This window comes from Bidens hawaiensis, unplaced genomic scaffold (assembly GCF_021521415.1).
Source record: "Bidens hawaiensis isolate Kalapana, Puna unplaced genomic scaffold, B.hawaiensis_p1.1 tig00000001_1, whole genome shotgun sequence".
Taxonomy (NCBI): Eukaryota; Viridiplantae; Streptophyta; class Magnoliopsida; order Asterales; family Asteraceae; genus Bidens; species Bidens hawaiensis.
Window position 1 is genome coordinate 5072165 of NW_027491014.1, and position 14308 is coordinate 5086472.

The window sequence follows — 14308 nt, forward strand, 5'->3', positions numbered from 1 at the left end:
CTTTCCCTCTCACCTATCCCCTGCGACGGCAGCCCCTTCCCCCTCCTTGATCGGCCGAAACACAACACACACACATACAATAATCTTTGCAAGCTTGTTGAAGATTTAAAGTGTTAACTAGGTAACTAAACACTCTCTCTAGCCTATTTCATTGATTTAATTGCATGATTAAGCATAATAAACATAAACCCTAGATGTTAAAATTATTGATTGTTGATAGATTATGAGTCTAGAGGGTTGCTTGCATGGTTAATTGTTCATTGATTGATAGTTTATTGAGTTTTGAAGAAAACTGATGCTGGACAGATTATTGAATTCGTGTTTGGACGACTGTAACTCGATGTTAATGTTATGTTTTGATGCTATTCTTGATTCTACAGTATACTAGGTCGAGTCTAGTTTCTGAAAAGTTCGGGTTTGTAATTTTTGGACATATGAAAGTCTGTTTTTATTATTTTACAAAACTGTTGTGCAAGGCGAATTTGGAAGACCTGTTGTTAGGCTGTTTTGCGACTAAGATATCTCATAAACTACAAGACCAAATGGGTTGGTTCCACTTCTGGAAGAAAACACATTGAGTTAGGAACCTAACCCAATTGGTCTTGCATTAATTGGAATTACCATTTAACAGGAATAACAAATATCATTCTGTTGCGCATGATTTTGACTGCTGTGTGTTTACTGTAATGTTTTTATCATTGTGAGAAATCTCTGTGGAATAAAAATACAATAAAAATAGTTCTGGAAACCTAACTCATGTATTCTTTTGTGACGATTTTGGATGAATTATTTGATATGTTTTGATCTATTGAATATAGTAATCTTTCAAGTAGGATTCTGTCTTGATAAAACTAGCTGCTGAACTATGTGAAAATACATGAATCGTGCTTGTTGCTAGATAATTGCTATCTTTTTGACTAAATTTCCCAAGTGGGGAATAATTTCTAGTAATGTACACTATTAATACTTGACACATAAATAGTTGTTCACACATGTAACGTATCATCAATGTGTTTGTTGAGACACACACAATTCACAAACGAAACACGAAACGTAACTTATGCATAGGTGTTATGTGCCGAGTCTAGAGACTCGATAGTAGTTCCAAGACTTAGAAATTCTCATTTGTTGTTTTAGAACGCTAGTGAGGATTTTCTGTGACGCGCATCACTTGGGTGACTTGATTTTGAATTCTTCGCAAACAGTGAGTTTCACGTTCCCCTTTTAACTCTTATAAACGCGTTTTCACTTGGGGGAGAATACATACTCCGAAACGCTTTTAGATTTTGTTATTTAGTTATATATCACTTGTAAAAAGGCTAAGTGGCAAACGAAACAACTAAAGTCCTTCATACACATCGAACCGTTTAGTATTGGATAATAGCGAGTCACTGTTGAGTAGTACTACTGGGTTTGACAAACCCCACCCAACGCTAAACTCGACTGGAGGTCGAGTGGGTGTAATCTTGGCTAACACATACCATGGTCGGGATAGACATGGTGGCAAGGCAAATGATAAACAATCAGCTTCGGTGTCGAACACTTAGCAATACTTGCTTTATAGGCTAGCTACCTATAGATATATAATTGATTTAACATTATCTGGTAACGCAAAACGCAAAACGCAAAACGCAAAACGCAAACGCAAACGCTTTATTTATATAAACTTGTGAACTCATCAACCCCGTGTTGACACTTTTAGTATGTTATTCTCAGGTAGCCGAGGCGGGCGCGCGGTATAGGATCATGCATTACTTTGAACGCTATTGTTTATGCAAACTTGTTATTAATTGGGTTTTTAAGTCGTCATGCGTGACGCAACACTTGGTTTATGGTTTTACGCTTTCGCACTTATTTACACTTAAATGTTTTCGTGTTTTGAAAACTTTACTTATGGTTTGATTATAACTAATGATTCCGATCCTGTTAGTTCACACCCTCTGACGGTAAAACTCCGTTAGTGGATTTTGAGGGTGTGACAGAAGAGGTGAATCAAGCAGTTCTGCACAACAAAGAACCAGACCACAATCTGATGTGGATCTACCAAGAGAGCTGTACTTTTATTCGGTTACTAAGTCATTGAAGGTGATTATGGAGAGTAGACAATTGTGAGAGATTGTTGTTAGGAGTGACTTCCGTAAATACAATGAAGAACAACTGGAAAGAATGGTCACTCTTAGACTGTATGATTATAGAAACAGAAACAAACTGGTAGGTAGATAGATGAATGATCTGTCAAAATATTTGATGGAAGAAGCTGATAAAGGGTTCAAGTTATTAAAAGAAAAGAGAAATTGGAGAACAATCCAACTTCACAAGTCAAAGAGGACTGGGAAACTGAGGAGAGTGCACGTTGCTGAGAGAGATTATCAAATGACTGTCAGAGATGAGAACCCATTGTCTAACATGAATACATGTATAAGTCTGGGAAGAAGAATGAAACGCCCCAACTACAAAGTACAGAAGAATGGCATTATAGCTGAAATTGAATACAAAGAGAATGATGATCATTTTGTACTAAGAAACTCTGATGGAAAAATAATGGGGATCATTAAGAAAGATGAAGACTTGACCTGCCTGCACAATGAAGATCTAATGGTTATAAGGGACTTGGCTATACCAGAAAGTCACACTCACTAACAAGCTCTTAATATCTTCAAAATGAAAGCTGCTTCAGAGATAGTCAATCGAAGACAAGCCATTCATAATGCAAGAAATAGACAAGATTAATATAATAGGCTTTGTGATGTAATGTCTTCGTACAGCTTTTGATTATGTAATCTGTTTATGTTATTTGATTATGTAATTTGACTTTGAATTTGATATGTATTTTCGGCTAAGTGTATGTAACCATAGAATTGTTTTGGGTCAGCTGAGGTGTTCCAATCCAGGGGGAGATTGTTGAGTCAAAGATTTGACCAAAATGAAGTACATGGAAGATTGGAATCTTCTCAACCTCCTCAGAATTCGCTAAGTGATTGATCCGGGCACACCTTAGACATCCGAGCAAGCTTTTACTTAGCCGGGTACGATATTTTGCCTTTCGGGCAAGGTTATCTTCAGGAAGTCTTCTTTAGTGGATTTCCGAGCAAGGTTTGCTATTTAGTGCATTTCCGGGCAAGGTTCACTAATTTATGTAAATCCGAGCAAGGTTCACTTTATCAAGCGAGTCTATTCTTCAGAGCCAAGTATATTACTCTCCCGAGTAAGGTTTGGCCAACCAAGTCAAAGAAGCCAAGTAATTGGAAGACCGGGCAAGGTATTCATTAATAAGTATGGTCCAAGTAGGCTTGATGATTTAATGATATATCTCTATGTATCATCGGGAAAGTTTCAAAAATAGTAACCCGTCATTAACTCACTTGTCGACACATCAATCTGTGTGAGTTATCACATGATTAAGTAAGATCCAGCTGAAATTGGGGGACTGACAACATTTAAGGAGAATATGTTGGAAATCTCATTGGAAGATTTGAGAAGTTGATGACCCAAATGCGAAGCTCTGGAACCAACTATCGCATGTTAGAAATCAATCATAAGTTGTTGAATTCTCTGCCCTATACATTGAATATCAGTGTTTACACCATCAAAAGAACAACAAATATGAACAATACCACTCTGTTTGACTTGATCTCCCCCATCAATTCGTTTAAAATGGATGATAAACTTAGAATAAGTAACCATGTTAGCTCTCTAAATCAAGCTGATCTATTGGTTATGGAATCAGATCTGCCTTCCTCAGCCAGTCACACCTAACTATTTATCCTGTTAATAGAGTAAATTTTATAACGCTTAGACTTACAACAACAAATCTTTCAAGTTATCAATAAGTCATCCAACCTCATCAAACTCAAGCCCACTCCAAGATGTAGTTAACAAAGCCGTTGAACAAGGTCTCAAGGCTCAAGGGATAACATAGTCAACGAGCAGCAAAACAAACAACTCTAGCTAGCCCGCTCAAGTTGATGATTACCAAATTTCACCCTTCCATGCCTTTATGGCCAACTATGAAGAACTAATGCAAGGAAGCCTGCTACCCCATCCTTCCAGCAAGGAGACGTTCTTGATATCAATGAAAAGGATCTTGAGAATATGGACATCAGGTACCACATGACCATAACAGTTCAGAGGGCAACAAATGAAGAATTATGGCATGAACAACTTAAGAGACTCTAATAAACAAAGCATTCGGTTCGACAAAGACAAGCTCCATTGCTACAACTGCAAAGAAATAGGACACTTTGCAAGAGAATTTACCAACCTAGCTAAGTCTGTAAATGATGTTAAATTCTGATGGTGAAGACGGGAAGAAAAATGACAAGAAACTAATGGGTTAGAGTTCGGGTCGAAGAGTTCCATGAATCGGTTAAGGAAACTCAACTAAAGGAACTCAATCTCAAGCTTGCACTGATCATCTGGTATGATGAAGCATCCGGACAAGATTGGAAGGGTCAATATGGCGAGCTGATGAATCCCTTTTGAACTATGCTGGAATGGCATTCATGAATTGAGCTTCTTCAAGCACTGCACTAGAAGAATCCAAGGGACTCCTGAAATTCTCGAGGTACAAAAACATCTTTGCTCTCAAGCTTGTATTGATAGAGTAGAAAACTATATAACTCATAATGCCGCATTAATTAGAGAAAACTTGTACCTTAAACATCTGAATGATGAATATAAGAAGCCTTATAAGATATAGACTACTAGAATCAAAACAAATCACAACGACATAGAAAAATTGCATGTGAAATTGTTCGAGTCTAATAAGACATTTGAGTTTCATGAAAAACGAAGAGCATTTTTTAATGCAAAAATTTAGAAACTAGAACTAGAGATCTCATACATATTGCTCAAAACACATGTGACACTATTAAGTGACAATATTATCATTAATTGATTTAAACATCAAGTATACAAGTTTGTAACAAGAAATACATGGAAAAATACAAGAACCATTTCACAACTTGTCCATTTATTGAAACACCCTAAGTTCTAATGTCTATAAGTGTTAACTTTGAATAGATGTACCTGTAGCATATATATATATATATATATATATATATATATATATATATATATATATGTCAACTAAAAGGATAGTTGGTGAGTTCACACAAGTTTGATATAAATACATAAAAATCTACAATTCCATGAACAAGTGTAAATGAGCAAGTAAGGTCCTTTCCAGTTGGGATTGTGCACCAATGTACTCGGATTATAACGAAAGTAAGTGTTCTTTCCTTCGGTAACAACAAACGTACTCGGATCGGGGGTCCCTATTCCACGTATAGGGGGTGTATGATCATACTTAATGAGGAAACCATGAGCACGTAATCTTTGAGCAAGTAAGCATATAGACACACATGTCCATGTAACGAATTGTAGTTTGTAAACAATGAATAAACGAAATTGTAATTTGGATAGGATACATATGCTACCCCCAAAAGTAAAAGCGTAAAACGGGGTGTGAGAAACTCACCTTGAAGTTGAAGACAAACTTGAAATAAAATCGAAAGTGCATAAATGACACCGAAGCAATTGAACGTCACGAACTAGAATTAAAAGTACAACATTAATATTAACTAACGTCTTATAAAAAGTAGATAACTCGGGTTTTCGGGATTTTGAAGTGTTGAATGTAAATTTTAATATAGAGTTGGATATTATAATATTATTTTTTACATTAACGAATTTTAATGAATTATTAACAAATTATTAATTTAATATTAGATTAAATTATAAGATTAATATCATGTTCAAATATTTTAAGGGTTACAGAAGTATTGGTGTCAACGATATATTTTATTTCGAAAACCGAATATGTTAACGAATTTTAAGGTTTAACAAACGAAAACATGTATACAAGCATATATCTATATATATATAAGTTAAACCAGTTTGTAAACGAACTTGACGGGTTTGAGATTTATAATGTTTATGAGTTATGGGTTTTTAACGAAATTTTAGTTTGAGAATAATTATGTTGGCGTTTGGAATTTATAAAGTTCACGAAGAGATTGTATATATCTATACTATATATAATACGCCAAACAAAGGCAAATTAAGACACCCATTTTTAAGTAATTTACAACACTTAAAGCATGAGGTATATGTGTTAGTAAGGGTAAATATGTCTTTTAAACACAATACATTCAACTTACAAGTTTGGTCCCTCATCTTTAACCATATTATGTTTTTAAATTAACTTGTAAACTAACTTCTCACCCATGATTTTTAAACGACTATAGCCTTTTCATACATTAAAATTTTTATAAATAAATTGCATTATAAAAACGAGCATTTTATTCTCTTTAATTTGGATATGATATTGTTGTAATTATTTTTCATTTTAAATAAATTAATATGTTAAGTAGGGGTGTTCATTGTCGGTTTTGATGGTTTTAAGTTAAATTTGTGAGTCCAACCGTTAATACTAATTTTTTGTCGTCCAAAACCATGCTCAACCATTGAAAGTTGAAACCGAAAAATAATCGTTACTAACGGTCTGGTTCCAGTTTGGTTTCACAGTTTAAACTTTAATAATAAATTTAGTTTAAAATAATTAATAATTTAAATGTACCATCAATTTTAACTAAAAACCAACATAATATGATACTTGAGATTATAATAAATAAAAAATGATAATTTTAGCCACATAAATGGTAAATACTAATGGAAGATCTAGGACGTAAAATAGTAACAAAAAGATTACAAAAGGAATCACATTGCAATAAGGTTATTTTAGAGTCTTTTCTGGTTTCATATGGCCGGTTGCCGATATAAACCGTGGACCAACCGTTCACTACGTTTTGAAAATTTTGAAACCGACCAACAAACCGAAAGTAAAAAAGAAAAAGAAAGGAGAAGTCAAACCAATGACCGATTTAAACGATTTCAAGGTTTTAACCGAACCATAAACACTTATATTTGTACATGATTAACATGTTCAAACACCCGCTGCATTGCGCGGGCACCCGTCTAGTATTTATATATTTATTTCGCGAGTTTTAACAAGCGGTTTGGGTTTGTATAAGTTGATTCTTGAAGGAAAATTGTTAACGGAAATCAAAACATATTTTATTTAACTATAAAACTAATTTTATTTGTTTTGTATGATTTTGTAATATATATTTGCTTTATTATAATTAATAAAACAGTTTTAAAAAAAATTATATATATATATATATATATATATATATATGATCTGCTGTGACGTCTCCATATCCACACCAAACATAAATAACCACTGGACCAAACCATTTTTGTTGTAAAAAATGGAAATAATTAGTTACAAACAGAAACCCAACTTCATCTTCTTCACATAAACCCTAGGTTTTCTAATTCGTTTAGTTCGTTCCATGTTTGATTTATTTTAGTTAGGGGTTTTATTAGACGGATCAAAACAATGAAAATCCATCTAACAATTACCTCTAATGATGCCGGAATGACGTCGAACGATGAGTTAGACGGAAACAAACTTGGACGAACAATGTAGTGATATTAACTAGTTTGTTATGGTAAAATTATGTTTATAGCACGCTTAGGAAGAGATTAGGATGCTATATATAGCCTCAATTGATCAGTTGGATGATTAATTCGAGTTATGAGATTTTCATATTATTCGACGTTTTGGTGATTAAAGGAAGTTAATTAGGTTATAAATGATGGAATTAATCGCGTAATAACATTTAGAATTAGTGGAGACGGCCTTTGGTGTGATTAACAGATTAAAACGAGGTGTAAATTGTTGTTTTAAAGTTTGCCGGAACCATTTTCCGGTCGCCGGAGATGGCGCCGGAAAAATGTGAAAGAATTGGGGCAGGGAGGGGCTGAGCTTATTTTACTGTTATTATATTATTATTATTTTGTAAGGCCCCGTTACCGGTAGCCCTACTTTGATGGTGGATTTACTCATAAACACGGTTCTAAATATCAGAGTTAATTAAAACTTTCACGGAATAATAATAATAGTCAACCATTCATTACAAACATTCTTGACTTGTCTCTAAAACATAACATAAACGATAATATCAAACATCACAAAAAATCTTCAGATGGCAGCCCCTTCGATCTTGCCATGTGTCCTACTCAAGCAATTGTCTCAACCAGTTAGCATGCATGCATACTAAAAGTCAGCTACGCTGAGTGAGTTCTAGTTAATCACATAACTTACTTTACATACACATATACGTGCCCGAAGGTACGCATTACATACATAACCTATCAATCAGTCCTTTATATACATTCGTAACTAACCTTACATTATAAAGAGCATTCGCCCTACATACCTCGGATATTATTAGGGTCTGGTACCCTCCATCCTCGGTAATTATTTGGGTCCGATCACCCTTCATCCTCGGATATTATTAGGGTCCGGTACCCTTCATCCTCGGATATTATTAGGGTATGCTACCCTTCATCCTCGGATATTAATAGGGTCCGGTCACCCTCCATCCTCGGATATTATTAGGGTCTGGTACCCTTTCTTCCATACCTCCATAGCATACTTTCTATATAAATAATCGTAAAGTTTCGTGCGTACATACATCATTCATTCAGCATCTTACAACATACATATAACATCAAACCATTACCTGGCAGTAGATGCAATTCCAAAGATCGTTCATGTACCGACAAGAAACCATTCATACATTTCACATAATACATATATGACATACACTTATCACTTAGAATAAGCGTATTAACTAATCACATCGAGTATGCACACAACCCCGAAAACATAACAAGGAATGGGGCTAGAAACTCACCTGAATGCAGTTACGTTCACCGTCTATGGCTATTCCTTTCTTGAGCTGTGCACGACTAAATGTATAACAATTACACGTATCAATTAATTAGCACTACTTATATCGTCTTACTAGTCTTAATTATTACCCTCAACGAACGGGGGTCCGGGGGCAGCGCCCCTGGCAGCAGGGTCTAGGGGCAGCAGCCCCTAGTAGGGTCCAAGGGGTAGAGCCCCTGCCTGGGGTCGAGCTGTCTTAACACATTTTCCATTCAAATTTTAAATCATAATTAATTTGCTAACTTAAAATTTCAAGGGCTTCTTTGCAATTAAATCATTCTTTTACAGGCCAGGGACTGTTTAGTTATTCTTCCAAACATCCAGTTCGTTATTCAGTTCTTAACGAATGGGGATTCTTAACGAATGAGCCCCCATAACGAACTGACTATTGTAGCGAATTAACCCATATAACGAACTGATCTGCGTAACGAATTGACCTCTAAGACGAACTGATCTGCTCAACGAATGAACCCTATAACGAATGGGGTTCATTCGTCCCTCTCTTAACGAATGGCCTTAACGAATGAGCTAGTTCGTCCTTATTTCCTTAACGAATTACATGCTAGTTCGCTATTTTTCCGCTAACGAATTAGGGTTAGGTCTGAGAATGTCAGAAAAATTCTCTGACACCTTAAACTCGTACATATCTTTTCCGGCGCCGCCATTGCCGGAATATCGCAAATCTCACCGGAAAAACGTATATTCACCGTTTTACACCGTTTTTCATCGTTTTTCGTCCTGTTCGACCCAGATCTGAGCTAGGGTGACCCCTATGCTCATCTTAGGTTCCGTTTATACCGGATTCCACCCGAATCTCGTGACTTTAACTATGTAACGGTGTCGGCTCGTTGTTTCTTAACTAAGTATAGCGGGTTTGGGTCCATACAACATCATACTAACATACCTCGGGTTGATGCTTGGGTTTCTTGGTGTTTCGGCTAGAGAGAGGAAGAACAAGAGAGATGGCTTAAGTGTGTGTTTTGGTGGTGTATGGAATATGTGTGAATGAGGATTAAATGGTGATTATGGTTTATATATTTATGGATCATGGGCTTAAGCCCATGGTTTTTCCTTCTTTCTTTCATAACCCAAGTCCATAACCCATATCCATTTAACCAACACTAGCCCAACTCATATTCTATTTATCTAAACCGATAACGACTCACTATGAAATAGACGAAATTTATTTTATTATTATAACCAAAAGTACGGTGTTACATATTTGAATCATTTACAATTTCAACCCTTGTTCTTTCATGATTCTTTTAAATTTTAATTAAACTATAATTACAACTTGAACCTTGACCTTTTGAATGTTATAAAAATGACGTAAAAGTTTATAAACTTAGCTACTTTTTTCGTATTATGCCCGGATAGTTAGGGTCTCGTTTAAGTACCACATTAAATTCCGGAGTTTTGTTATTTAAACAAAACGAATAGAAAGCAATTGAATTATAACTTAAATTATCAAGAATATTTTATAGATGATAAACAAAAGATAAAAATACATCAAGACATCAAAACATGTCGATTAACGAACATAATAGAAACACATAAGATGAAACTTGAAATATATGTTTATATTAATACATATATTTATAAATAAAAACTGAAAATTTAAAGCGGGTCGGATTTTTGGGTTTGAAAAGTAATGAATGTTACAGGACTTACAACCTTTGGAAATTTCTTTCCGAAACTAAAATAAAAATAAATTTAAAAAGAGAACAACTAATATACAGAGTTGTTAGGAATTTTAACAATTTTATACATACACAATTAAAATAAGATAACGCCAATCTTTGAATGACCTGAAAGAACGCCACAAATATGAAATATGACAATGACACTTATATATAGGATGTACCTGCGGCATATCCACCATGCCCTTATCATATTGTATTTGCCTCGTTCTCCAAAAATCATTCCTAGTTCCGAGTTATTTCACACAACCGGACTTATTATATTTTCCATGCGAGGACTTTGATAATTACGTGTCAACCCATAATTACCTCTATCGTCGGATGGTCCATATAGCTTGCTCTATTGTGTGGTTTTAAGAAATAGACCTTTGATAAATAAATAAAATGAACATATAGAACGTTGAAAATCAAAACTAATGTATAAAACACGTAAAAACATTACAAAAGACATTGATAGACCATTCAGGCCAAGGACAAAGCGAAAACACTAAGTTAAGAAAATAAAGTCATCGTGTCTAAAACAAGTAAACGATGTTGAAAACGAAATAAACGAGGTAATGAAATTAAATAATGAAACTTTTGAATTATGAACATCGTAACATGTAATTGAAATAATGGGGCCGAGAATGACGTGGTAAGTAAACGTAGCATTTAACCAACAAAATATGAACATGTAATTTGATAACGCATTGGGTTCGAGAATTGCTTAGATAAACGAAACTTTTAAGTATCAAATACCATGATGCTTAACAAATGGAAATCTCCGAACGAATGCACTGCAATTCAAGGTAATATTGAGATGAAATAAAGTGCGCACTGCAACATATATATTAATAATTTGAAATAAAACGGATAAACGAAATCCTACATCCACCTCATTAACATCCATTAAGTTTGTGAAGGAAAAGTTCTAATAGCAACCTTGAGTTTATCAAAGTAAGTAGTTGAAACCTCGAAACATTTGTTCCATATTGATGAAATCAAGAACAACAAAATGGTTTAAACAAAACATCAAGTGAAAGAGAAGTACAAGAATAAACAAAAAAATTTGTGTAAAAAAATATAACATAACATAAACTCGTCATGTACATGGGACACAGTTCCGGTTCAAAGTAAATGAATTTATTAAGAGAGAGTCGGTCACATATATTCAAACGTAGAAATAATATGAAAATACGGTTTCTATTAGGTAGCTATGTACACATACATGTTCATAGTCCCAATTTCGACTTAACGGTTACTTTTATGGAAAATTGGTCATAGACCACGGGATTTGAAATAACAAGCGTACACCGATTTAATACAGCGAATAAAAATGATGTACGAATTTACGTTTTGTAAAATAAAAACGAATATGGACCAAATATCAATGAACAATCGGAATAAACATCGTAACAATATTCTAAAGAAGGAATAAAAAAATCACTTTGGGTGCGTCTGAAAAATACGTGAAGGAGAAGTTAAAGAAAATAAATATTGCTTGTGACGCTTATCTTTTCAAATGTCGATTCATTTGGGGTATGAGAGGTTGATGTGGGAGGTGGTGCCATGTTTTCTTAGCCGAAACTCATTAGCGTTAATGAAGGGGAAAGAAAGGAAGGGGTACAACATATATTTTAATTTACAAAAATCGGTTGTAAATCATGGTGTTTTTATATCTCATGGTGAAATAAGATTATTCTATTTTAGTTAGGCAAAACGTTTTTAATTAGCGCTAAAACTTGGGAATTTTATGAAATCCTTAACGCAAAAAAAATGTTTTCTTTTGGCCAGCGGCCTAGGAAAAGATTGTTAGATAACTTGACTTGTTGAATGAAATATAGCCTCAAAAGGGCTTAAGATTTGTTTGAAACAAAAAGTTTACTTTAAATACGGTGTGAAATAATAATTACATTATTATAAGAGGTGACGATAATACTAGTAATAATAATATTACTAATCATAATAATAATAAAAAATATTATTGAATGAAAAAAATAGTTTCAAAAGGGCTCAAAACTTGTTTGAAGCAAATATTTTACTTTAAATATTATTATATAATAGTAGTGACGATGATACTAGCAATAATAATATTACTAATATCAATAATAATAGAAATATTAACAATAATAATAATAACAATTCTAATAATAACCATACTGAAAATTACCGTAATAATAATAATGATGATGACGGTGATGGTACTAATAACAATAGTAGTAGTAATATTAATAAATATGGTAATATCTATAACTTTAATAATGATAATAATAATAATAATAGTAATAGAGGTAATAAATTCTTTTTAAAGAAAATCCATTTGACTGAAGGTTAAAAATAACTGAGGATTTGGAATTAGGCGCGAGGTGTTAGTAAAAGAAATAAATTGTAGGAAAGTATGCAAAAGTAAATGTAGACGAGTTTGATTAGTTTTGTAAAGATCTAAGTATTGAAATCAGAAAATCGTGTAAGGTCGACAAAGGATGCGAGGTGAGGGTATTGTATGGCAGAAACAAGTTAGGCCTTCAAAAGTATGGTAGATGTGCTAGGGTCACCACAATGAGGGTAGGATTGAAGCATGAGCTCAAACATATGATTGAGGCAAATGGTTAGGTACAGGTAGACTTTAGCAATAGTGGAAGTTGAATCTACCACAAATTGAAGTATAACAACGTTTCAAAGAAGTAAGGTGGTGGGATTTACACATACTATACAAAGGGTGTGTTTCTGTGCGAGGATTTTTGGTTGGGTTTAGTTTGTGTTTCCAAGAATGGTGATGGGTTTGAATTTGAATTTACTATAGCGATGGAGGTGCGTGTGGTTAAACGTGGAGTGATCGGGATCGCGGAGGCCATTTGCTTGATAACTTGGATTGTCGTTTTGCGGTTTGAGTGCGGAAACATGGAAAGCGAGAAGGCATGATACGGAACATGAAGAATTTGCGTGACTTGGGATGTAAGTATGAAAACGACAAATAGATACATCACTAAAAACTAAGTAAAGAAAAGAAATCGCATGAAACAAATTTGAAATCGAAATTGGAATTCCCATGAAACATCATGAGTTTTCACCTTTCAATAAACGAAAACCTAATAAATTATTGAATAATCATATGGAAAAGGTATTAAACTTAACAATAATGGTGAAATCGAATTGAAAATCGAGTGTTCATGAGCCACCATGACTTTTAAATTTCAATTCTAAAACATAAGAGTAAATGAGTATAGCAATAAGGTAAACGAATTGAAATTCGACCGTTCATGTATCACCATCACCTTTCGAATTTTTGATTCTAAAACGTAGTAGTAAATGAATAAAATAATATAGTAATCAAATCGAAATTCAACCATTTAGTATCACCATAACTTTTTCAATTTTCAATTCTAAAACATAATAGTAAAATAACAAGGTAATCGTTTGAAATTCGGTTATTACTTTGCAAACTTTTAAAAGTTTAAGCCGTAGATGAGCGTATAAATAAAGAAAAACGTCACATAAATTTTTTTTAAACTTAAATATTCTCGTATAAAATTTGCGTAATTAAATCGAACCGAAAGCTGAGTATTCGTGTATCACCACGACTTGACAGACTTACAGTTAAAACACATTGTAAAACATAGAGAGTCGGACGTCAAACGTCGCAAAAACCATCGAAGACTGAAAATCGAAAATCTGATTACTGAAATTCCTCAAGAATCTTTGCGTTAGGCATAAGCCATGGACTTGTGTGTGCTTATGTAATTGAAGAAATTGAATCATCAGTATAATAGTATTTGTGTACATGAGGCATAAACAAATTAATAATAACCAAATAATGTGCATT